Source organism: Tamandua tetradactyla, chromosome 4, assembly GCF_023851605.1.
Source record: "Tamandua tetradactyla isolate mTamTet1 chromosome 4, mTamTet1.pri, whole genome shotgun sequence".
Lineage (NCBI taxonomy): Eukaryota > Metazoa > Chordata > Mammalia > Pilosa > Myrmecophagidae > Tamandua > Tamandua tetradactyla.
In genome coordinates this window covers 14,099,398-14,122,172 of record NC_135330.1, presented here as the reverse complement: position 1 = coordinate 14,122,172, position 22,775 = coordinate 14,099,398, and the positions used below count along the sequence as shown (strand labels likewise).

Sequence of the window (22,775 nt, the reverse complement as noted above, 5' to 3'; positions counted from 1 at the left end):
TCGGTACCCCAGTGCAGCTAGCTCACTTAACAGTTTTCGGGTTCCATACTCACAGTCCTCCTTAGTGTCTGCTGCCAACAGTAAGTCGTCCACATATTGTTGACTCTGGGATGCTGAATTCTGAAGGAGCTTAAGTCTTTATGAAGAGCTTCATCAAAAATGGTGGGGAAGTTTTTGAACCCATGGGGCAAGCGTGTCCAAGTCAGTTGGTTCGAGGATCCCGTCTCTGGATCGATCCACTCGAAAGTGAACAAGGGTTGACTGTCCTTATGCAAGGGCAGGCAGAAGAAAGCATCTTTTAGATCAAGCACAGTATACCAAGTCTTTTCAGGATGGATAGTGCTGAGCAGGTTATAGGGATTTGGCACCGTAGGATGTATATCCTGCACTCTGCTATTTACTTCCCGTAAGTCTTGCACCAGTCTATAGTCTCTAGTCCCTGGCTTTTTGACCAGCAACAAGGGAGTGTTTCAGGCTGATTGACAGGGCTTAAGTACTCCCAAGCCAAGGAATTTTTTTTATATGGGGCTTGATTCCTTCCCGGGCTTCCTTGCTTAAGTAGTATTGTTTTACCCGAATTGGAGAGGCAGTGGGCTTTAGGGTCACTACTACTGGGGGCTGATTGACTGCCAACCCTAACCCAGCAACTTCTGCCCAGGAATTAGGGAATTCTTCAAGCCAGGCCTGAGGAATAGAACTGTGGAGCTGTTCTGGTTTTACGTACAGCTGATATTCTTCTTCGACTGGCAAGGTGAGGGCAGTTATTACAGGTTGGTTTATTAGCGGGTTTAAAAATTCCACCTTTGGCCCCTTAGGATTGAAGGTGATTCTCGCCCTTAGTTTAGTTAACAAGCCTTTTCCCATAAGCGGGGCAGAGCACTCAGGGATGACTAGGAAGGAGTGTTGAAACTTCCCCTTCCCCAGGTCCATGGTTCTTTTGGTAGTCCAGGCGCGGTAGCGACTGCCATTTGCTCCCCGCACTAAGGACCTTTTTGTAGAGAGCGGGCCTATAGGTTCTTGGAGGGCCGACACTACTGCTCCTGTGTCGATTTTAAAATTAATCGGTACCCCCTCCACATTAAATTTTACCCTGAGCTCAGGGAGGGGTACTGAGCCCTGACTCCCCTAGTCTTCACTTTCTAGAGCCAATGTGGCCAGTTGTTGCCAATTTGGGGGCCTAGTACCCCTCCGTTTTTTCGGACAGTTTTTGGCCCAGTGCCCAGTTTCTTTGCTGTAGGCGCACTGGTCTAGACTAAGGGGGGTACGATAACGCCGACCCGAGGGATTTTCTCTAGCTTGTCCTCTACCTTCAGTGTTTCTTTCAACTACTGTGGCCAGGATCTTTGTTAATTCTTTCATTCTCCTTTTCTTTCTTATCAACTCTTTTTCCTCTCTCTCTCTCTTTCTCTCTCCTTTGTTCTTTTTTCTCTGTTTCTCTCTTATAAAACATTTTTTCAGCTTCTTTGACTAAATCTTGCAAGGCTAGGTCCTGCAACCCGTCTAAGCATGGCAGCTTGCGTCTAATGTCTGGAGCTGATTGGCCGATAAAGCCATGGCCACTGAGGCTCTTTGATCCTCTGATTGAGGGTCAAAGGGAGTATACCTACGGTATGCTTTCATTAGTTTTTCTAAAAAGACTGAGGGTGATTCGTCCGCTCCCTGAATAACCTCTCTTACCTTGGCCAAATTGGTGGGCCGGTGTGCAGCTTCTCGGAGACCCGCTACTAGAGTCTGGCGATAGATGGACAGATGCTCCCTACCTTCAGAGGTGTTTGGGTCCCAATTAGGGTGGCACAGCGGGAACCGATCGTCAATGACATGCTGGAGTTGGGTGGGTCTCCCGTCTTGTCCAGGAACTTGCTTCCTGGCTTCCAGTAGGATTCGATCTCGCTCCTCCGTGGTGAAGAGAGTCCCCAGGAGTTGTTGACAATCATCCCAAGTGGGCTGGTGAGAGAACATAAGGGACTCCACCAATCCAGTCAGCCTAGTGGGAGCCTCAGAAAAAGGAGGGTTATTATTTTTCCAGTTATATAAGCCAGAGGAGGAAAAGGGCCAGTATTGTAGAGTGGGCATTCTTCCCTGTGTCCATCATCCACTGGAGGCCCATATGGTCTGAGGGGGAGAGTGACTGCCACATCAGATGGGCTTAGTGCTCGTCTGCTTCGTGTACTATGTGCCGGTCCTGGTTCATCTGGGATCATCTGTTGGTGAACCTGCGGGGAGAGAGAACTAGAGGAGGGAGAAGGTGAGCTAAGAGAAGGGGGGTCCTGTACCGGAGCTGAAGGGTAGGGAGGAGGGGAAGAAGGACCTGCGTCGAAGAGGAGTAGATCCGATTGGGATTCCTGTAGGACTGCAGGAGGTAAGGGAGGATAGAGTTTCGGAGCTTGAGAAGGACCCGGCACCTTGAGTACAGAGGAAGAGTCATGTTGACCAAGAGGAGTGAGAAACGGCTTTACCCATGGAGGTGAGTTTTCACACAGGTCCTGCCAAACCATGATGTGGGGCTGCTGGTCCGGGTGGCCATATGGGTCAGGGCGGAAGATGACTGACTTGACGGCCCGAATCAAGGGGAGATGAAAAGCTCCTTCCCGAGGCTATCTCACGTTAAAGGAGGGCCACTCGGCTGAGCAGAAGGTCTGCCATTTGCCTTTCTTTACAATAAGAGATAGATTCTGACCTCTTTCCCTGACCTCAGACCAGTGTCTTAAGGTCAGAGAAAGTGGAGTCGACATTCCCTGACCCATCTTTGGTAAAACAAAAACAATTCCCAACACACAAATACAGACAGACACACACAGAGCCGGCACACCACGTTTACACAGTTTCAGAGACACAGCTCAGACTGGCCTGATGACTGTGATCGAGTTTCCCCCATCAGAAGGGAAACAGAATCAGAGTCAGCCCTGTAGGAATCCTCCAGGCATCCCCAGAGGTCTCCCAATCCCGAGGCGTCCCTCGGGAGAGTGACCTGCAACCCCTGGACACGTCTGCCGGTTGCGGTCGGGGAGTGCTCACGCAGCTCTCCGACAGTCACTGCCAGTCTGACAGACTAAGCGATCACACTTCACACAAAAAGGCCTCACTTACCCCGAGAGAAAGAGCTGTTGGAGCCCCCCTTATGAAGAGCCGATCTCGGTGGGCCCTCCAAATGTAAGCATTTGAGAATTTGAGAATTTTGCCACGCAAAGGACTCCAAGAGACGTTCTCTCATGCAACACGCAAGGGGTTTATTTTCTACACATGTGTGGGGCTCACTGAACACGCAGGAACAGAGAGCCCCGAGTCTGAGTTTGCAAAAGCTTTTTAAGGGGTAAGATGAGGGGGGTGGGGGTTGAGCATGGGTCACAGGTGCTGTTTTGCAAAAAAGCAGATAAGAACAGTTTTACAACAAGCATTTCTAAACAGTTTTACAACAAGTAATCTTAACAGTTTTACAACAAATAATCTTGGCGCCAGGATTGTTTATCTTCAGCCTGATGGGGCCCATAATTCTTTTCTTTATAATTCTTAACTCACACCAAATGCATAGCCGTGAATATAAGATGACACAAATGTTTTTGCTGGATATTTCTGTTATTCAGAAGCTAAAATATATGTAAATAGCTAAATTGAGCAGGAAAAATTAGCTACTGCTAAACGTCATAAAAATCCCTTTTTACAGCTGCAGGCTCTGTTGGCTGTGAAAATGGGATGGATTTTAAGGACCTCTGGCTGAGAAAAGTTTCTTCTAACTTGGAGTAAAAGTTGGAAATGGATCTCCCAAATTCACCGTGAATTGGTAATAGTACTGAGCCTTCTTGGGGTAGCTATGAGAATGTGCACTGTTGAATCCTTGTGTTCACTATGGTGTGTGGATCACATTTACATTTTCCTTATCTCTCTTTGGTTTTCACCAACCTCCTATAAAATAGATATGATTATCTCTATTTAACGTGCAAGAAGACTGATGCCTAGAGAAGTTTAATGAGCAGTTTATACAATTAGCCAGAGGCAGGTAGGAATATTTTTCTCAGGGCTTCTCTTCCCAGTTCAACCAACCACTGGGTGAGATGGCAAGAATTACAAGTAGAATGAACTTTTATGCAGATTCTTCTTCTAGGGGAAATGGGATGGGCTGTGTTTCTCGCATTTCAGGGCACACCTTGTAATTTAGTAAAACAATTAGGAGTTCCAGTTATTGTCAGAAATAAATAAATCATTAATACTGGGGTGATATTGAAAGCATACTTAGTGATAAAAATGTTTAACTAAAATTTATTTGCATAGTTTAACTACAATTTTTAACATTTTCATACAGTCCTTACCACTTTAGTATTTAGAAATCACTCATATTGTAGAAGAACTCTGTAAGAACTTTGAGTCCTGTTAAAAAGTTTGTTTTGTTAATGGAGAAATATCTAGAATATTGTACTGACACCACCATAATAATTCACAGGACTGGGGAGGCATTGACTTTATGTAAATCTCTGGTACTTATCGATGATTCCTGGAAGCAGGATGTTTGTGAGATACAGGGGAGGTCTTGGGCCAGCGGCAATTTCCCCATATCCTGTTGCTACCTGTGCCCTTCCCTTCCCTCCCAAGCCCAGAGCAATTTGACACAAAAGCCATATTCATGAGGGTTTAGGTTGGCTCTCCTTTGATGCTCTGCATTCTAAAGAGCCTGGCACGAGAGCAAATGGTATGCCAAAAGTTCACAAAGAAATTAATATTATTTAATGTTTTTCAGTGTTTCCTAGCGTGCAGAGTGTATGATAATTCACTTTCCCCATCTGGACCTTATGACAGTCCTGTGAGGTTGGTACACGTCCACATCGCTTACGTACAATTCCAAAGCCCCCAAAGCTCAACGTCGTGGAATTTAAAAACATGTAAAATTTGCTCTGTGTCGAAACCTGAAGTTGTGACTGATTTTCAGAGTTGGGGGTGGGGAAGAGATGCAGACAGATTGAGGTCAGAATGGAGCACGAGGAGGCATACTTAGTGGATGGTTATGCTCTGTTTCTTTATCTGGGTGCTGTCTACGAGCATGTGAAATATATTGATTTTCTGTATGACATACAGAAAATTGTCCTTATGATTTGTGTTCTTATTTTTATGTATATCATCGGTAATAAAAGGCTTTTTAAAAAACCTGATCTGACCTAAACTCCTTTGACATGTGTTTTAGCTAGGGTTCTCTTGAGAAACAGAATCAGCATGTTACTTGATCAATTTTCTAAAATAAGGTTCAGGGCAATGACACTAAGATAATGGAAGAAAATATGAATATCTGTAAATATAAAATTTATATCTGTAAATATAAAATATATAACTATGGGGATGTAGAGTCCAAGGTCTGCAGGGCAGGCCACAAGTTGCAGCTCCAATGAAGGTCCTTAACGAACTCTCAGGAGAGACTGGCTGGTTGAAGCAGGAAGAGTGATTATCTCTTCTGAGTCCTCCTTAAAAGCCTTCTGGTGATTAGATTAAGCATCACTCATTGCAGAAGACACTCCCTGTAGGAGCCAAGGGTTAGAACAAGACCTGCAGAATTTGTTGGAAGCAGGTGGCCTCAGGATGGTGGCAGTAAGCCGTGGAGATTGTTATGTAGAGCAGTCTGGGAGGAAGAGAATGTTTACCCCAAATGGTTATGTAAAGTATGAAGAACACTGGAAGATAAGAACTTTGCTCCTTCAGGAAATGCCTGCATATCTATTGACATCCTGTGGTATATATCCAGGATCTGGTTGAGAATAAAGTTGTCTGATGTCTGATGTAGAGTTAAGCTTCAGACCCCCTGAACCCATTTGTGTCTGTCTTTTTTTTCTTCCTTTCTCTCTCTCTTTCTCATCATTCCTTAATATCCTTCGAGCTCTGTTTCAACAGGAAGCAACAACTCCCCTTAGCTGATTACAAATGCAGTCAGCTGTGGATGCAGCCAACGTGGTCATGATTTAAGTCCATGAAATGTCCTTATGGCAACAGACAGGCAGACAACTGGGCACCACCACCTGGCCAAGTTGACACATGGACCTGACCATGACAACAGCAATATCTGCCCTGAATTGAAATGGAGTTATTTACGGTCTTTATTTTTAACTACATGTTTTACTGCAACACCAGTAATATGTTTGATTATGAAGACTGCCCTAGATCCTGCTGGGGATATTAGGCAATGTATATATGTCCAACACATTTCTTTGAAAAATCCTTAACATTTTTTAATGCAGTTTTATTGAGATACATTCACACACCACACAAATCATCTGAAGTATACCATCACTGGCTCTCACTGTGTTATACATTCCCATGTTTTAAACTCCAACTTTTCTTCTGGTGACACACACGACTCTAAACTTCCCTTTTCTGTCACATTCACAGACAATTCAGCACTGCTAATTATTCTCACAATAACATGCTCCCATCACCTCTGTCCATTCCCAAATGTTTAAGTTCAACCTAGTTAATCTGCACACATTAAGCAACTGCTCTCCATTCTTTAGCCTCATTCTATATCCTGGTAACCTGTATTCTATATTTTATGTTTATGAGTTTACATATTATAATAGTTCACTCTTTGAGCTCATACAATATTTGTCCTTTTGTGTCTGACTTATTTCATTTAACATAATGTCCTCAAGTTTCATCCATGTTGTCACATGCTTCAGGACCTCATTCCTACCTACTGCTGCATAATATTCCATCATTTGTATATACCACATTTTGTTTATCCTTTCATCTGTTGATGGACACTTGGGTTGTTTCCATCTTTTGGCTTTTGTGAATAAAGCCACTATGTACATCGGTGCGCAAATGTCTGTTCATGTCTCTGCTTTCCAATCTTCCTGGTATATCCTGAGTAGCAGGATGCCCGGTACTTAGCTTCCTGAGGAATCGCCAAACTGTCCTTCCCAGCAGCTGTACCATTTTACAACCCCAGAAGCAGTTAATAAGTCTTCTAATTTCTCCACATCCTCTCTAACACTTGTAGTTTCCTGTGTATTTAATAGTAGCCATTCTAGTAGGTGTGAGATGATATCTCATTGTGGTTTTGATTTGTATTTCCCTAATAGGTAGGGAAGATGACCATCTTTTCATGTACTTTTTTTAAATGGTAATTTTTTATTGGAAAACAAATATACAGCTTGGAATGAATTTGAGGCAAATTGTGCCATAAGTAGATTTTCTTTAAGTGGTTAAACAAAGTTTAGCACATAACAATAAGAGAAAATATTTCTGGTACAGGATCAGCAATACCAAAAAATAGTGTATGAGTGCCTGGATAACACACTGTTGTGCAGCAGTGCAACCTTAGGTACACATTGTTGACTGTCCATAGTCCATGCAGAGTTAAAACTCCATAACAACATGCTAACAGTTACTAAAGAAAACTATTTAAAAGAAAGGCATAACCCAGATGTTCCCTCATTTGGCCAACTCCATCTAAGTGTAGATGTGCACAAGGGCTTCGATATATCCAGAGTTAGCCATATGCAACATGTTACTTGATCAATTTTCTAAAATAAGGTTCAGGGCAATGACACTAAGATAATGGAAGAAAATATGAATGAAATCCTAATTACTATACATGCATATTCTTTTGATGGTAGAGGGAAACCTTTTACAGATAACTTACAAACAAAGAAAAGGCAAATAAACAATTTTGTACAAAATTTAACACATTCTGTACAATGTCTTCACTTTGCTGTTGTCATTTGTACAAACTCTTCATCACCATCAGTATCTGCTTCCCTGATTGAATGATCAACCCCTTCAACTGTTAAGTTCTCTCCCAGGTTTGTCATCACATGGCAAAGGTCTGCTGCAGTAATATGGCCATTACCATCTTTATCTTTTTTTTTTCATGAGAGGCTCTGGGAATCGAACCCAGGTCTCTGACATGGCAGGCAAGAATTCTGCCACTGAGCCACCGTGGTACTGCCCTACCATCTTAATCAAGCAAACAGAATGCTTCTCTAGTTTTCTCTTCACTGTCTGTGTCTTTCATTTTCCTTGCCATTATCGTAAGAAGTTCTGGAAAGTAAATTGTACCATTACCATCAACATCTACTTCATTAATCATGTCCTGTAACTCTGTTTCTATGGGATTCTGCCCAAGAGAACTCATTACAGTTCCCAATTCCTTCTTTTGTTGTAGTTCCATCACCATCCTTGTCAAATGGTGAAAAAGCATCTTTGAATTCTGCCATCTGCTCTTCAATCAGTTGACCAGCCATCTCCCAGACGCCATCATGCAACCACTCGACTTACCAACTCCACTTGGACTAATTCTCATGTGCTTTTTAGCCATATTTATTTTTTCGGAAAAAAGTCTATGCATGTCTTCTGCCCATTTTTTAATTGGGTTGTTTGTTTTTTTATTTTTGAGCTGTAGGATTTCTTTATGTTTTGGATATCAAAACCTGTTCTGATAGGTGGTTCCCAAATATTTTGTCCTGTAGAGTCTTTTGCCTTTCACCTTTTTTTTTTATTAATTAATGGAAAAAAAGAAATTAACCCAACATTTAGAAATCATACCATTCTACATATGCAATCAGTAGTTCCCAACATCATCACATAGATGCATGATCATCGTTTCTTAACACATTTGCATCGATTTAGAAGAACTAGCAACACAACAGAAAAAGATATAGAATGCTAATATAGAGAAAAAAAATAAAAGTAATAATAATAGTAAAAAAAAAACCCAATAGCTCAGATGCAGCTTCATTCAGTGTTTTAACATGATTACTTTACAATTAGGTATTATTGTGCTGTCCATTTTTGAGTTTTTGTATCTAGTCCTGTTGCACAGTCTGTATCCCTTCAGCTCCACTTACCCATTATCTTACCCTGTTTCTAACTCCTGCTGGACTCTGTTACCAATGACATATTCCAAGTTTATTCTCGAATGTCGGTTCACATCAGTGGGGCCATACAGTATTTGTCCTGTAGTTTTTGGCTAGACTCACTCAGCATAATGTTCTCTAGGTCCATCCATGTTATTACATGCTTCATAAGTTTATCCTGTCTTAAAGCTGCATAATATTCCATCGTCTGTATATACCACAGTTTGTTTAGCCATTCTTCTGTTGATGGACATTTTGGCTGTTTCCATCTCTTTGCAATTGTAAATAACGCTACTATAAACATTGGTGTGCAAATGTCCGTTTGTGTCTTTGCCCTTAAGTCCTTTGAGTAGATACCCAGCAATGGTATTGCTGGGTCATATGGCAATTCTATATTCAGCTTTTTGAGGAATCGCCAAACTGCCTTCCACAGTGGTTGCACCATTTGACATTCCCACCAACAGTGGATAAGTGTGCCTCTTTCTCCGCATCCTCTCTAGCACTTGTCATTTTCTGTTTTGTTGATAATAGCCATTCTGGTGGGTGTGAGATGATATCTCATTGTGGTTTTGATTTGCATTTCTCTAATGGCCAGGGACATTGAGCATCTCTTCATGTTCCTTTTGGCCATTTGTATTTCCTCTTCTGAGAGGTGTCTGTTCAAGTCTTTTTCCCATTTTGTAATTGGGTTGGCTGTCTTTTTGTTGAGATGGACAATCTCTTTATAAATTCTGGATACTAGACCTTTATCTGATATGTTGTTTCCAAATATTGTCTCCCATTGTGTAGGCTGTCTTTCTACTTTCTTGATGAAGTTCTTTGATGCACAAAAGTGTTTAATTTTGAGAAGCTCCCATTTATTTATTTATTTCTTCAGTGCTCTTGCTTTAGGTTTAAGGTCCATAAAACCGCCTCCAATTGTAAGTTTTATAAGATATCTCCCTACATTTTCCTCTAACTGTTTTATGGTCTTAGACCTAATGTTTAGATCTTTGATCCATTTTGAGTTAACTTTTGTATAAGGTGTGAGATACGGGTCTTCTTTCATTCTTTTGCATATGAATATCCAGTTCTCTAGGCACAATTTATTGAAGAGACTGTTCTGTCTCAGGTGAATTGGCTTGACTGCCTTATCAAAGATCAAATGTCCATAGATGAGAGGGTCTATTTCTGAGCACTCTATTCGATTCCATTGGTTGATATATCTATCTTTATGCCAATACCATGCTGTTTTGACCACTGTGGCTTCATAATATGCCTTAAAGTCCGGCAGCGTGAGACCTCCAGCTTCGTTTTTTTCCCTCAAGATACTTTTAGCAATTCGGGGCACCCTGCCCTTCCAGATAAATTTGCTTATTAGTTTTTCTATTTCTGAAAAATAAGTTGTTGGGATTTTGATTGGTATTGCATTGAATCTGTAAATCAATTTAGGTAGGATTGACATCTTAACTATATTTAGTCTTCCAATCCATGAACACGGTATGCCCTTCCATCTATTTAGGTCTTCTGTGATTTCTTTTAACAGTTTTTTGTAGTTTTCTTTATATAGGTTTTTTGTCTCTTTAGTTAAATTTATTCCTAGGTATTTTATTCTTTTAGTTGCAATTGTAAATGGGATTTGTTTCTTGATTCCCCCCTCAGCTTGTTCATTAGTAGTGTATAGAAATGCTACCGATTTTTGAATGTTGATCTTGTAACCTGCTACTTTGCTGTACTCATTTATTAGCTCTAGTAGTTTTGTTGTGGATTTTTCCGGGTTTTCGACGTATAGTATCATATCGTCTGCAAAGAGTGATAGTTTTACTTCTTCCTCTCCAATTTTGATGCCTTGTATTTCTTTTTCTTGTCTAATTGCTCTGGCTAGAACCTCCAACACAATGTTGAATAATAGTGGTGATAGTGGACATCCTTTTCTTGTTCCCGATCTTAGGGGGAAAGTTTCAATTTTTTCCCCATTGAGGATGATATTAGCTGTGGGTTTTTCATATATTCCCTCTATCATTTTAAGGAAGTTCCCTTGTATTCTTATCCTTTGAAGTGTTTTCAACAGGAAAGGATGTTGAATCTTGTCAAATGCCTTCTCTGCATCAATTGAGATGATCATGTGATTTTTCTGGTTTGATTTGTTGATATGGTGTATTACATTAATTGATTTTCTTATGTTGAAACATCCTTGCATACCTGGGATGAATCCTACTTGGTCATGATGTATAATTCTTTTAATGTGTTGTTGGATACGATTTGCTAGAATTTTATTGAGGATTTTTGCATCTATATTCATTAGAGAGATTGGCCTGTAGTTTTCTTTTTTTGTAATATCTTTGCCTGGTTTTGGTATGAGGGTGATGTTGGCTTCATAGAAAGAATTAGGTAGCTTTCCCTTCACTTCGATTTTTTTGAAGAGTTTGAGGAGAGTTGGTACTAATTCTTTCTGGAATGTTTGATAGAATTCACATGTGAAGCTGTCTGGTCCTGGACTTTTCTTTTTAGGAAACTTCTGAATGACTAATTCAATATCTTTACTTGTGATTGGTTTGTTGAGGGCATCTATTTCTTCTTGAGTCAAAGTTGGTTGTTCATGTCTTTCCAGGAACCCGTCCATTTCATCTAAATTGTTATGTTTATTAGCGTAAACTTGTTCATAGTATCCTGTTATTACCTCCTTTATTTCTGTGGGGTCAGTGGTTATGTCTCCTCTTCCATTTCTGATCTTATTTATTTGCATCCTCTCTCTTCTTCTTTTTGTCAGTCTTGCTAAGGGCCCATCAATCTGATTGATTTTCTCATAGAACCAACTTCTGGTCTTATTGATTTTCTCTATTGTTTTCATGTTTCAATTTCATTTATTTCTGCTCTAATCTTTGTTATTTCTTTCCTTTTGCTTGCTTTGGGGTTAGTTTGCTGTTCTTTCTCCAGTTCTTCCAAGTGGACAGTTAATTCCTGCATTTTTGCCTTTTCTTCTTTTCTGATATAGGCATTTAGGGCAATAAATTTCCCTCTTAGCACTGCCTTTGCTGCGTCCCATAAGTTTTGATATGTTGTGTTTTCATTTTCATTCACCTTGAGGTATTTACTAATTTCTCTTGCAATTTCTTCTTTGACCCACTTGTTGTTTAAGAGTGTGTTGTTGATCCTCCACATATTTGTGAATTTTCTGGTGCTTTGCCTATTATTGATTTCCAACTTCATTCCCTTATGATCTGAGAAAGTGTTTTGTATGATTTCAATCTTTTTAAATTTGTTGAGACTTGCTTTGTGACCCAGCATATGGTCTATCTTTGAGAATGATCCATGAGCACTTGAGAAAAAGGCGTATCCTGCTGTTGTGGGTTGTAATGACCTACGAATGTCTGTTAAGTCTAGCTCATTTATAGTAATATTCAGATTCTCTATTTCTTTATTGATCCTCTGTCTAGATTTTCTGTCCATTGATGAGAGTGGTGAACTGAATCTCCAACTATTATGGTATATGTGTCTATTTCCCTTTTCAGTGTTTTCAGTGTATTCCTCACGTATTTTGGGGCATTCTGGTTCTGTGCATAAATATTTGTGATTGTTATGTCTTCTTGTTTAATTGTTCCTTTTATTAGTATATAGTGTCCTTCTTTGTCTCTTTTAACTCTTTTACATTTGAAGTCTAATTTGTTGGATATTAGTATGGCCACTCCTGCTCTTTTCTGGTTGTTATTTGCATGAAATATCTTTTCCCAACCTTTCACTTTCAACCTATGTTTATCTTTGGGTCTAAGATGTGTTTCCTATAGACAGCATATAGAAGGATCCTGTTTTTAAATCCATTCTGCCAGTCTATGTCTTTTGATTGGGGAATTCAGTCCATTAACATTTAGTGTTATTACTGTTTGGGTAGTACTTTCCTCTACCATTTTGCCTTTTATATTATATATATCATATCTGACTTTCCTTCTTTCTATACTCTTCTCCATACCTCTCTCTTCTGTCTTTTCGTATCTGACTCTAGTGCTCCCTTTAGTATTTCTTGCAGAGCTGGTCTCTTGGTCACAAATTCTCTCAGTGACTTTTTGTCTGAGAATGTTTTAATTTCTCCCTCATTTTTGAAGGACAATTTTGCTGGATATAGGAGTCTTGGTTGGCAGTTTTTCTCTTTTAGTAATTTAAATATATCATCCCACTGTCTTCTCGCCTCCATGGTTTCTGCTGAGAAATCTACACATAGTCTTATTGGGTTTCCCTTGTATGTGATGGATTGTTTCTCTCTTGCTGCTTTCAAGATCCTCTCTTTCTCTTTGACCTCTGACATTCTAACTAGTAAGTGTCTTGGAGAACGCCTATTTGGGTCTAATCTCTTTGGGGTGCGCTGCCCTTCTTGGATCTGTAATTTTAGGTCTTTCATAAGAGTTGGGAAATTTTCAGTGATAATTTCTTCCATTAGTTTTTCTCCTCCTTTTCCCTTCTCTTCTCCTTCTGGGACACCCACAACACATATATTTGTGCGGTTCATATTGTCCTTGAGTTCCCTGATACCCTGTTCAAATTTTTCCATTCTTTTCCTGATAGTTTCTGTTTCTTTTTGGAATTCAGATGTTCCATCCTCCAAATCACTAATTCTATCTTCTGTCTCTTTAAATCTATCATTGTAGGTATCCATTGTTTTTTCCATCTTTTCTACTTTATACTTCACTTCCATAAGTTCTGTGATTTGTTTTTTCAGTTTTTCTATTTCTTCTTTTTGTTCAGCCCATGTCTTCTTCATGTCCTCCCTCAATTTATCATTTTGTTTTTGAAGAGGTTTTCCATTTCTGTTCGTATATTCAGCATTAGTTGTCTCAGCTCCTGTATCTCATTTGAACTATTGGTTTGTTCCTTTGACTGGGCCATATTTTCAATTTTCTGAGCATGATCCATTATCTTCTGCTGGCGTCTGGGCATTTAGTCAGATTTCCCTGGGTGTTGGACCCAACAGGTTGAAAGATTTTTCTGTGAAATCTCTGGGTTCTGTTTTTCTTATCCTGCCCAGTAGGTGGCGCTCGTGGCACACGTTTGTCTGCGACTCCCACCAGTAAAATGTGCTGTGGGTCCTTTAACTTTGGAAAACTCTCGCCGTGGGGGAGGTTCACCAGCCGAAGCGGCTTGGAAGAGTGCCAGCCGGCCCGGGGGTCCAAATGCGGGGAGGGTCGCCGGCTGCCGCAGCCCGGGAGAGCGCCCGTCCGAATTTCCTAGTCGGCCCGGGGTGCCAAGCATGGTGGGAGGGCGCCAGCCACCGCAGCCTGGGAGAGTGCACCGTTCCCAGCCGGACAGGGGAATCATGTATTTGGAAGGGACCCCCCCCGGTCACCGTTCTCCACAGCCTGGGAATTTCCAATCTGATTCTCTCAGTTGGTCCAGGGGGCCGCGCATGGTGGGGGCGCCAGCCGCCATGGCTTGAGGGGACCTCCTGCCCAATTCTGCCAGCTGGCCCGGGAAGAAGGAGGGGAGGGTCTCTGGCCACTTGCCTTCCCGCCCAGGGAAGCCCGCACCCCTCGGCTATCTCACTGGAGCGGGTTCTCCCAGCCAGTCAACCATTCCAGGATGGGGTACACTGTCTTTTTTATCTCTGTCGTGGCTCCGGGAGCTGTTCTGTATCATTTCTACTCCCCTAGTAGCTGTTCTGGAGGAGGTAAGGTGAGGATGGCAAGGCTGTCGAGGACGGTGGCGGAGGAGCCGGTGAAGGCAGAAGAGGGCACAGTGGTGGTTGGAGAGCAGCTGGAGTATGAGGAGAAAGGGAAGGATAAGATGGTGGATGGAGTGCCTCCGGAGCAGAAGGGGAAAGAGAAGGGCAAGATGGCAGTGGGTGCGCCGGCGGAGAAAGAGGAAGAGGAGGGCTAGATGGCGGTGGGAGCGCTGGTGGAGAAGGGGGAAGAGGAGGGCTAGATGGCAGCGGGAGCGCCAGTGGAGAAGGGGGAAGAGGAGGGCTAGATGGTGGCGGGAGCGCCGCTGGTGGAGAAAGAGCTTTTAACAGTTTCTTGTAGTTTTCTTTGTATAGGTCTTTTGTCTCTTTAGTTAAATTTATTCCTAAGTATTTTATTCTTTTAGTTGCTATTGTAAGTGGAATTTGTTTCTTGATTTCCCCCTCAGATTGTTCATTACTAGTGTATAGAAATGCTACAGATATTTGAATGTTGATCTTGTAACCTGCCACTTTGCTGTACTCGTTTATTAGCTCTAGTAGTTTTGCTGTGGATTTTTCAGGGTTTTTGACGTATAGTATCATATCATCTGCAAACAGTGATAGTTTTACTTCTTCCTTTCCAATTTTGATGCCTTGTATTTCTTTTTCTTGTCTAATTGCTCTGGCTAGAACTTCCAATACGATGTTGAATAACAGTGGTGACAGTGGACATCCTTGTCTTGTTCCTGATCTTAGGGGAAAAGCTTTCAATTTTTCCCCATTGAGGATGATATTAGCTGTGGGTTTTTCATATATTCCCTCTATCATTTTAAGGAAGTTCCCTTGTATTCCTATCGTTTGAAGTGTTTTCAACAGGAAAGGATGTTGAATCTTGTCAAATGCCTTCTCTGCATCAATTGAGATGATCATGTGATTTTTCTGGTTTGATTTGTTGATATGGTGTATTACATTAATTGATTTTCTTATGTTGAACCATCCTTGCATATCTGGGATGAATCCTACTTGGTCATGATGTATAATTCTTTTAATGTGCTGCTGGATTCTATTTGCTAGAATTTTGTTGAGGTTTTTTCCATCTATATTCATTAGAGAGATTGGTCTGTAGTTTTCTTTTTTTTGTAATATCTTTGCCTGGTTTTGGTATGAGGGTGATGTTGGCTTCATAGAAAGAATTAGGTAGCTTTCCCTCCACTTCAATTTTTTTGAAGAGTTTGAGCAGGGTTGGTATTAATTCTTTTGGGAATGTTTGGTAGAATTCACATGTGAAGCCTTCTAGTCCTGGACTTTTCTTTTTGGAAAGCTTTTTAATGACTGATTCAATTTCTTTACTTGTGATTGGTTTGTTGAGGTCATCTATGTCTTCTTGAGTCAAAGTTGGTTGTTCATGCCTTTTTAGGAAGTTGTCCATTTCATCTACATTGTTGTATTTATTAGCGTAAACTTGTTCATGGTATCCTGTTATTACCTCCTTTATTTCTGTGGGGTCAGTGGTTATGTCTCCTCTTCCATTTCCAATCTTATTTATTTGCATCCTCTCTCTTCTTTTTGTCGATCTTGCTAAGGGCCCATCAATCTTATTGATTTTCTCATAGAACCAACTTCTGGTCTTATTGATTTTCTCAGTTGTTTTCATGTTCTCAATTTCATTTATTTCTGCTCTAATCTTTGTTTTTCTTTCCTTTTGCTTGCTTTGGGGTTAGTTTACTGTACTTTCTCCAGTTCTTCCAAGTGGACAGTTAATTCCTGTATTTTTGCCCCTTCTTCTTTTTTGATATAGGCATTTAGGGCTATAAATTTCCCTCTTATCACTGCCTTTGCTGCATCCCATAAGTTTTGATATGTTGTGTTTTCATTTTCATTCACCTCGAGATATTTACTGATTTCTCTTTTAATTTCTTCCTTGATCCACTGGTTGTTTGAGAGTGTGTTGTTGAGCCTCCACATATTTGTGAATTTTCTGGTGCTTTGCCTATTATCGATTTCCAACTTCATTCCCTTATGCTATGAGAAAGTGTTTTGTATGATTTCAATCTTTTTAAATTTGTTGAGACTTGCTTTGTGACCCAGCATATGGTCTATCTTTGAGAATGATCCATGAGCACTTGAGAAAAAGGTGTATCCTGCTGTTGTGGGGTGTAATGCCCTATAAATGTCTACAAGTCTAGCTCATTTATTGTAATATTCAAATTTTCTGTTTCTTTATTGATCCTCTGTCTAGATGTTCTGTCCATTGATGAGAGTGGGGAATTCAAGTCTCTAACTATTATGGTAGATGTGTCTATTTCCCTTTTCAGTGTTTTCAGTGTTTGCCTCATGTATTTTGGGGCATTCTGGTTCTGTGCATAAATATTTATGATTGTTATGTCTTCGTGTTGAATTGTTCCTTTTATTAGTACATAGTATCCTTCTTTGTCTCTTTTAACTGTTTTACATTTGAAGTCTAATTTGTTGGATATTAGTATAGCTACTCCTACTCTTTTTGGTTGTTATTTGCATGAAATATCTTTTCCCAAACTTTCAGTTTCAACCTATGTTTATCTTTGGGTCTAAGATGTGTTTCCTATAGACAGCATATAGAAGGATCCTGTTTTTAAATCCATTCTGCCAGTCTATGTCTTTTGATTGGGGAGTTCAATCCATTAACATTTAGTGTTATTACTGTTTGGGTAGTACTTTCCTCTACCATTTTGCCTTTTGTATTTTGTATGTCATATCTAATTTTCCTTCTTTCTACGCTCTTCTCCACACCTCTCTCTTCTGTCTTTTCATATCTGTCTCTATGCTCCCTTTAGTATTTCTTGCAGAGCTGGTCTCTTGGTCACAAATTCTCTCAGTGATTTTTTGCCTGAAAATGTTTTAATTTCTCCCTCATTTTTCAAGGACAATTTTGCTTGGTATAGAATTCTTGGTTGGCAGTTTTTCTCTTTTAGTAATTTAAATATATCATCCCACTGTCTTCTCGCCTCCATGGTTTCTGCTGAGAAATCTACACATAGTCTTATTGGGTTTCCCTTGTATATGATGGATTGCTTTTCTCTTGCTGCTTTCAAGATCTTCTCTTTCTCTTTGACTTCTGACATTCTGACTAGTAAGTGTCTTGGAGAATGTCTATTTGGATCTATTCTCTTTGGGGTGCGCTGTACTTCTTGGATCTGTAATTTTCAGTCTTTCATAAGAGTTGGGAAATTTTCAGTGATAATTTCTTCATTAGTTTTTCTCCTCTTTTTACCTTCTCTTCTCCTTCCGGGACCCCCACAACACATATATTTGTGCGCTTCATATTATCATTCAGTTCCCTGAGTCCCTACTCTTATTTTTCCATTTTTTTCCCCTATAGTTTCTGTATCTTGTCAGATTTCAGATGTCCCATCCTCCAGTTCACTAATCCTAACCTCTGTCTCTTGAAATCTACCATTGTAGGTTTCCATAGTTTTTTTCATCTCTTCTACTGTGTCTTTCATCCCCATAAATTCCGTGATTTATTTTTTCAGACTTTCCATTTCTTCTTTTTCTTCATTCCTTGCCTTCTTCATATCCTCCCTCAATTCATTGATTTGGTTTTTGATGGGGTTTTCCATGTCTGTTCGTGTATTCTGAATTAGTTGTTTCAGCTCTTCTATCTCGTTTGAACTATTGGTTTGTTCCTTTGACTGGGCCATATCTTCAATTTTCCTGGTGTGATTTGTTATTTTTTGCTGGTGTCTAGACATTTAATTACCTTAATTAGTTTATTCTGGTGATTGCTTTCACTTCTCTTACCTAGGGTTTTCTTGCTAGATGAATTTGTGTCTCTGTTCTTTGACCTTCAGTTCAGCTTTTTCTGGACCTCTAGCTTAGGTTTTGTTTAATAGAGGATAATTTTTCAGTTCTTGTTTTCTTGTTTCTTGCCCTGCTTGTATGGTGCCTTTTCCTTCCCCACCCTTAGGAGGGTCTACATAGGTATTATAGACTCCAGTTGGGTTTTCCCGGACTAAACTGGCCTCCTGTCAGGGGGAAGGAGTCACCTGCATCAGTTTTCCCTGAGGGTGAGACCCAGCAGGTTGAAAGACTTTCCTGTGAAGTCTCTGTGCTCTGTTTTTCTTATCCTGCCCAGTATGTGACGCTTGTCTGTCTGTGGGTCCCACCAGCAAAAGATGTTGTGGCTTCTTTGACTTTGGAAGGCTCTCCCTGCTGGGAGCATGGTGGAGACAGGAGAGGTTGTAGGCTGGTTTTAATGGCTTCAAATTGCCAAGCCCTGGGGTCTGAATTCCTTGAGGAAGGGATTCCACCTGAGTTGGGCTTCACCCCTCTCCTGGGGAAGGCATAGGTTGGAGACAGCCCTGAAGGCAGCCTGTTTCTGCCTATGCCTGGGGCAGTTGCAGCCTGAGAAGTCCCGCTGCTGAATCCAGAGGCTGCCAATCTCCGTGGAGACACAGCCACTAAAGCCTCCGTTTCCTCCCCTTCCCTCTTTTTCTGTGAGCCCAATGAGCGACCTCTGCCTTGACCAGGTTTAGAGTCTCTTTTCTTTCCCTCTGGGAAGCTGCCTGTGGGGGAGGGGCACCAGGCACCGGTCTCTGCGGCTTGGGGAACTCACGATTTTGGGGAGGCTTTCAGTCAGTCCAGCTGGTCCTGATTGGGGTACGCTGTGTGTCTGGTCACTGACGTGGCTCCGGGAGCTGTTTGGTACTGTTTCTGGTTATTTAGTAGTTGTTCTGGAGGATGAACTAAAACACGCACATTGCTAAGCCGCCATCTTGGCCCCTTCTCATGTCTGGGTCTTTTTGATGTTCTTAAACACAGGTGGAAATAATTTTGGCTAACTCTGTATTCCTCCTTATAGCATGTTGACAATTTTCTATAAGAAACATTATAGCCATACATACCAGGATCTGCCAGGGAAACCCAAGGATACCTGAGAGTTGTCTCATGCTTTTAGACATCAACAACAAAGCACCAAAAAGCTACTCAAGGATCGCCTGGAAAGACACTTTGGCGACCATCAGCAGTCCCTCCATGGCTCTGGAATTCACCACAACTCTGCCTCTGAGGGCCAGTATACCGCTAGCCCAACTGACTCTCTGGAATGCTGTGCAGGGTGCCATCTCCAAGGAGAACATGTTCCGAGCAACCAGCACCCTGTCAGTGAGGCAAGGGAAGGGGAGGCCAGCAAGATTCTATAAAATAGGGTTCTTTAACTTTTCCTTCCTCTGTATAAATATAAAGTGGTACTGCTTAATACTGCAGGTTAAGGAAGGCGGAAATGGCTGATGGTAGCCAGGGGCGACCAATCCTTGAACTCTGGCCTCACCCTGGTCTACAGCAGACCTAGAGGATTAGACAGTGCCATGCCCTCACCCCTTCTCTGTGCTGGAGCATGTCAGGACATAAATGTGGGACTCCTGTGCCCTTGTCCCTGAGCGGGCTTATGCTCCTGACTTGATTTATCTTCTGACCCTGGGAAGCGTGATCCTGCCTATAAAGGTTACAGGGATCTCCTTCACCTCAAGATTCTCTTTTCCTTGGTGTTCGTTCAAGGCAGACAAAGACAAAAGAGTGCAGGGTCTCAGCAAAAGTATCAGCAAACAGTCCTGGATCTCAATCAAAGATCTCAGGAGAAATCTGCTAGAACTGGGCAAATCTAAAAATTTCAGGTATTTTTTGTGGACCTTCTTGTTTCTCCTCCTATCCATGTTTTCCTGGATCCTGGAGTCTGTCCTTTGGGGTGTCTTTTTGACCCAGGCTCCTTCCCTCATATCCTGCTATCCTCAGCCCATTCCTGCCAGGGTGACCTGTAGAAGTGATCTCCAAGGCAAGAGTGGCCCTTCTTTGCAGCTGAATTTAGCATCTTTTATTTCAATAAAACACATCGCACTCTCCTAAGATCTCTCCGGCAGACTCATGGTTCATAATAGTTTCTAATGACTCATCTCCTTATACTCTGTCAATGTTGTTTGAAAATATTCCTGTTATATATACTGATACATTTCCCAATGAGTTCTGTAATCTGTTAACTTCATCCATTTATTTACTCATTCAACACACATTTTTGAGGGTCTCTCTAGGCCAGGTGTTGGTTAGACATCGGGGATGCATTGTTTAGAGGAAGAGCAATGATCCTGACAGGCTATTCTTGCTCTTCAAAAGCGGCCAGCCTTACCCTGGTGCTTCCTCCACCATCCTGTCTTCAAACCATCTTCAGTCTGTGTGACTTCCCAGAAAAGCAACCTAGGTTGAAGGGAGAAATAGTTAAAAGAGACAATTTCAGATGCTAATTATTCTAAATATCAAACTATTCCCAAATCTTCCCCTTTTTTTCTCCCTCTCCCCCTGGCTACTCAGGCACATGAGAGGCTCCTGAAAGGGAAGTTTCTTATCTCCTTCTTCTCTCCTACACTTACATATTAGGACTGTTTTTTCAATCAACCAGTTTGAATATACTCCACAGTGATGTGAAATAGATTCCTTGATATCTAAATCCTGTGCCTTGTCTATAATGACCAGCTTTATTGAGAGTGACAAATGACACAGCAAAATGAAAACATAGAAAAAGCCTGACTATAATGTAATGTATGATAAGTATACACTAATGCATTGATAACCAAACAGAACATGCATAACAGACTTTTTTTAACTTTTTTTATTAATTAAAAAAATTAACAAACAAAACATTTAAATATCATTCCATTCTACATATACAATCAGTAATTCTTAATATCATCACATAGTTGCATATTCATCATTTCTTAGTACATTTACACCGATTTAGAAAAAGAAATAAAAAGACAACATAAAAAGGAATAAAATGGTAATAGAGAAAAAAAAAACTATACGTACCATACCCCTTACCCCTCGCTTTCATTTACCACTATTTCAAACTGAATTCATTTTAACATTTGTTCCCCCTATTATTTATTTTTATTCCATATGTTCTACTCTTCTGTTGATATAGTAGCTAAAAGGAGCATCAGACATAAAGGTTTTCACATTTACAGAGTCTCATTGTGAAAGCTGTATCATTGTTCAATCATCATCAAGAAACATGGCTACTGGAACACAGCACTACATTTTCAGGCAATTCCTTCCAGCCTCTCCATTACATCTTGAACAAGAAGGTGGTATCTACATAAACGTATAACAGACTTTTATTTGATAACACATATTATCCTGGATTATCTTCTGCCATAAATAATATTTATAAAACAATAGGACTAGTTAACATTGGGAATTACTAATAGTAGGAATGATTATATAAAAATTATGTGTAACAATGTTGTTTAGTAAATTTTTACTCTAAAATAATTTCAGATTTATAGAAAATTGTCCAGATCGTGCAGCGATTTAGCATGTAACCAAGATCTAGTTTTTCATCTTATCATTTTTTGTCTTATACTCCATTTCTTATAATTTATGAGCCAATATAGATATATTTATTATTATCTACAGTCTATTCTTTCTCCAGATTTCCTTAGTTTACTCTTTTTCTATTCCACATTCCATTCTAGTCTACATGTCTGCTTAAACTCACCTTGGCTGGGAGAGTTTCTCAGCCAGCCCTTGTTAATGATGAGCTTGACAATATTCAGGAATACTGGTCAGGAATTTTGTGGAATTTCCACCATTTGAGCTTTACCTGAGGTTTTTCTCATGGTTATGCTGTGATGTTTTTTTGTGAGGAAGACCACGGTGGTAAAGTGCCTTTCCTGTTACTCCATATGGAGGGTTCCTACTCTCAGGGTTAATATCGCTGTTGCTGTGTAATGTCATCACCTGGCTGAGGTTTTATTTGTCAGGCTTCTCTAATGTAAAATTACTCTTTTTCCCTTGACAACCTGTATGTAGTTCTTGAAAGGAAGTCACTATTCCTTGCTACCCTTAAGGAGTGGGGAGTTATGTTCCAGCTCCCTGATGAATATCTTTATCAATACATTGAAATTTTTTTGGATGGTGTGGTGGTGTGAAGCTGTCTCTAACCCAGAAAACCACATTCTTAAACCATTCCCGCTGTTGTGAACCTGTTGTAAGTAGTTCATTTTGATGAAGCTATTTCATTTCAGTTGTGACCCAACTCATGCTCAGTGGGTCTGAATCCTCCTACTAGAGTCTTTATAAACAATGTGAATACAGAGAAAGAAAGAGAAAGCTGTGAAAGCCAGAAGAGAAGGGAGAGACCAGCAGATGCTGCCCTGTGCCTTACCATGTCACATGGGAGCCACGATTGTAGGCCTCTGGTCTCTGGGAAGAAAGCATCACCTTGATGACACCTTCATGTGGATTTTCCTTTAGCCTGTAAACCATAAGCTGTTAAATTCCCATTGTTT

At 40.7% G+C, this 22,775-nt stretch overlaps 1 pseudogene; it reads right to left on the bottom strand.

The window, feature by feature from the left end:
* Positions 1 to 7,679: 7,679 nt before the first annotated feature.
* On the bottom strand, positions 7,680 to 8,219 carry LOC143678801 (calmodulin-like; annotated as a pseudogene).
* Positions 8,220 to 22,775: the final 14,556 nt, after the last annotated feature.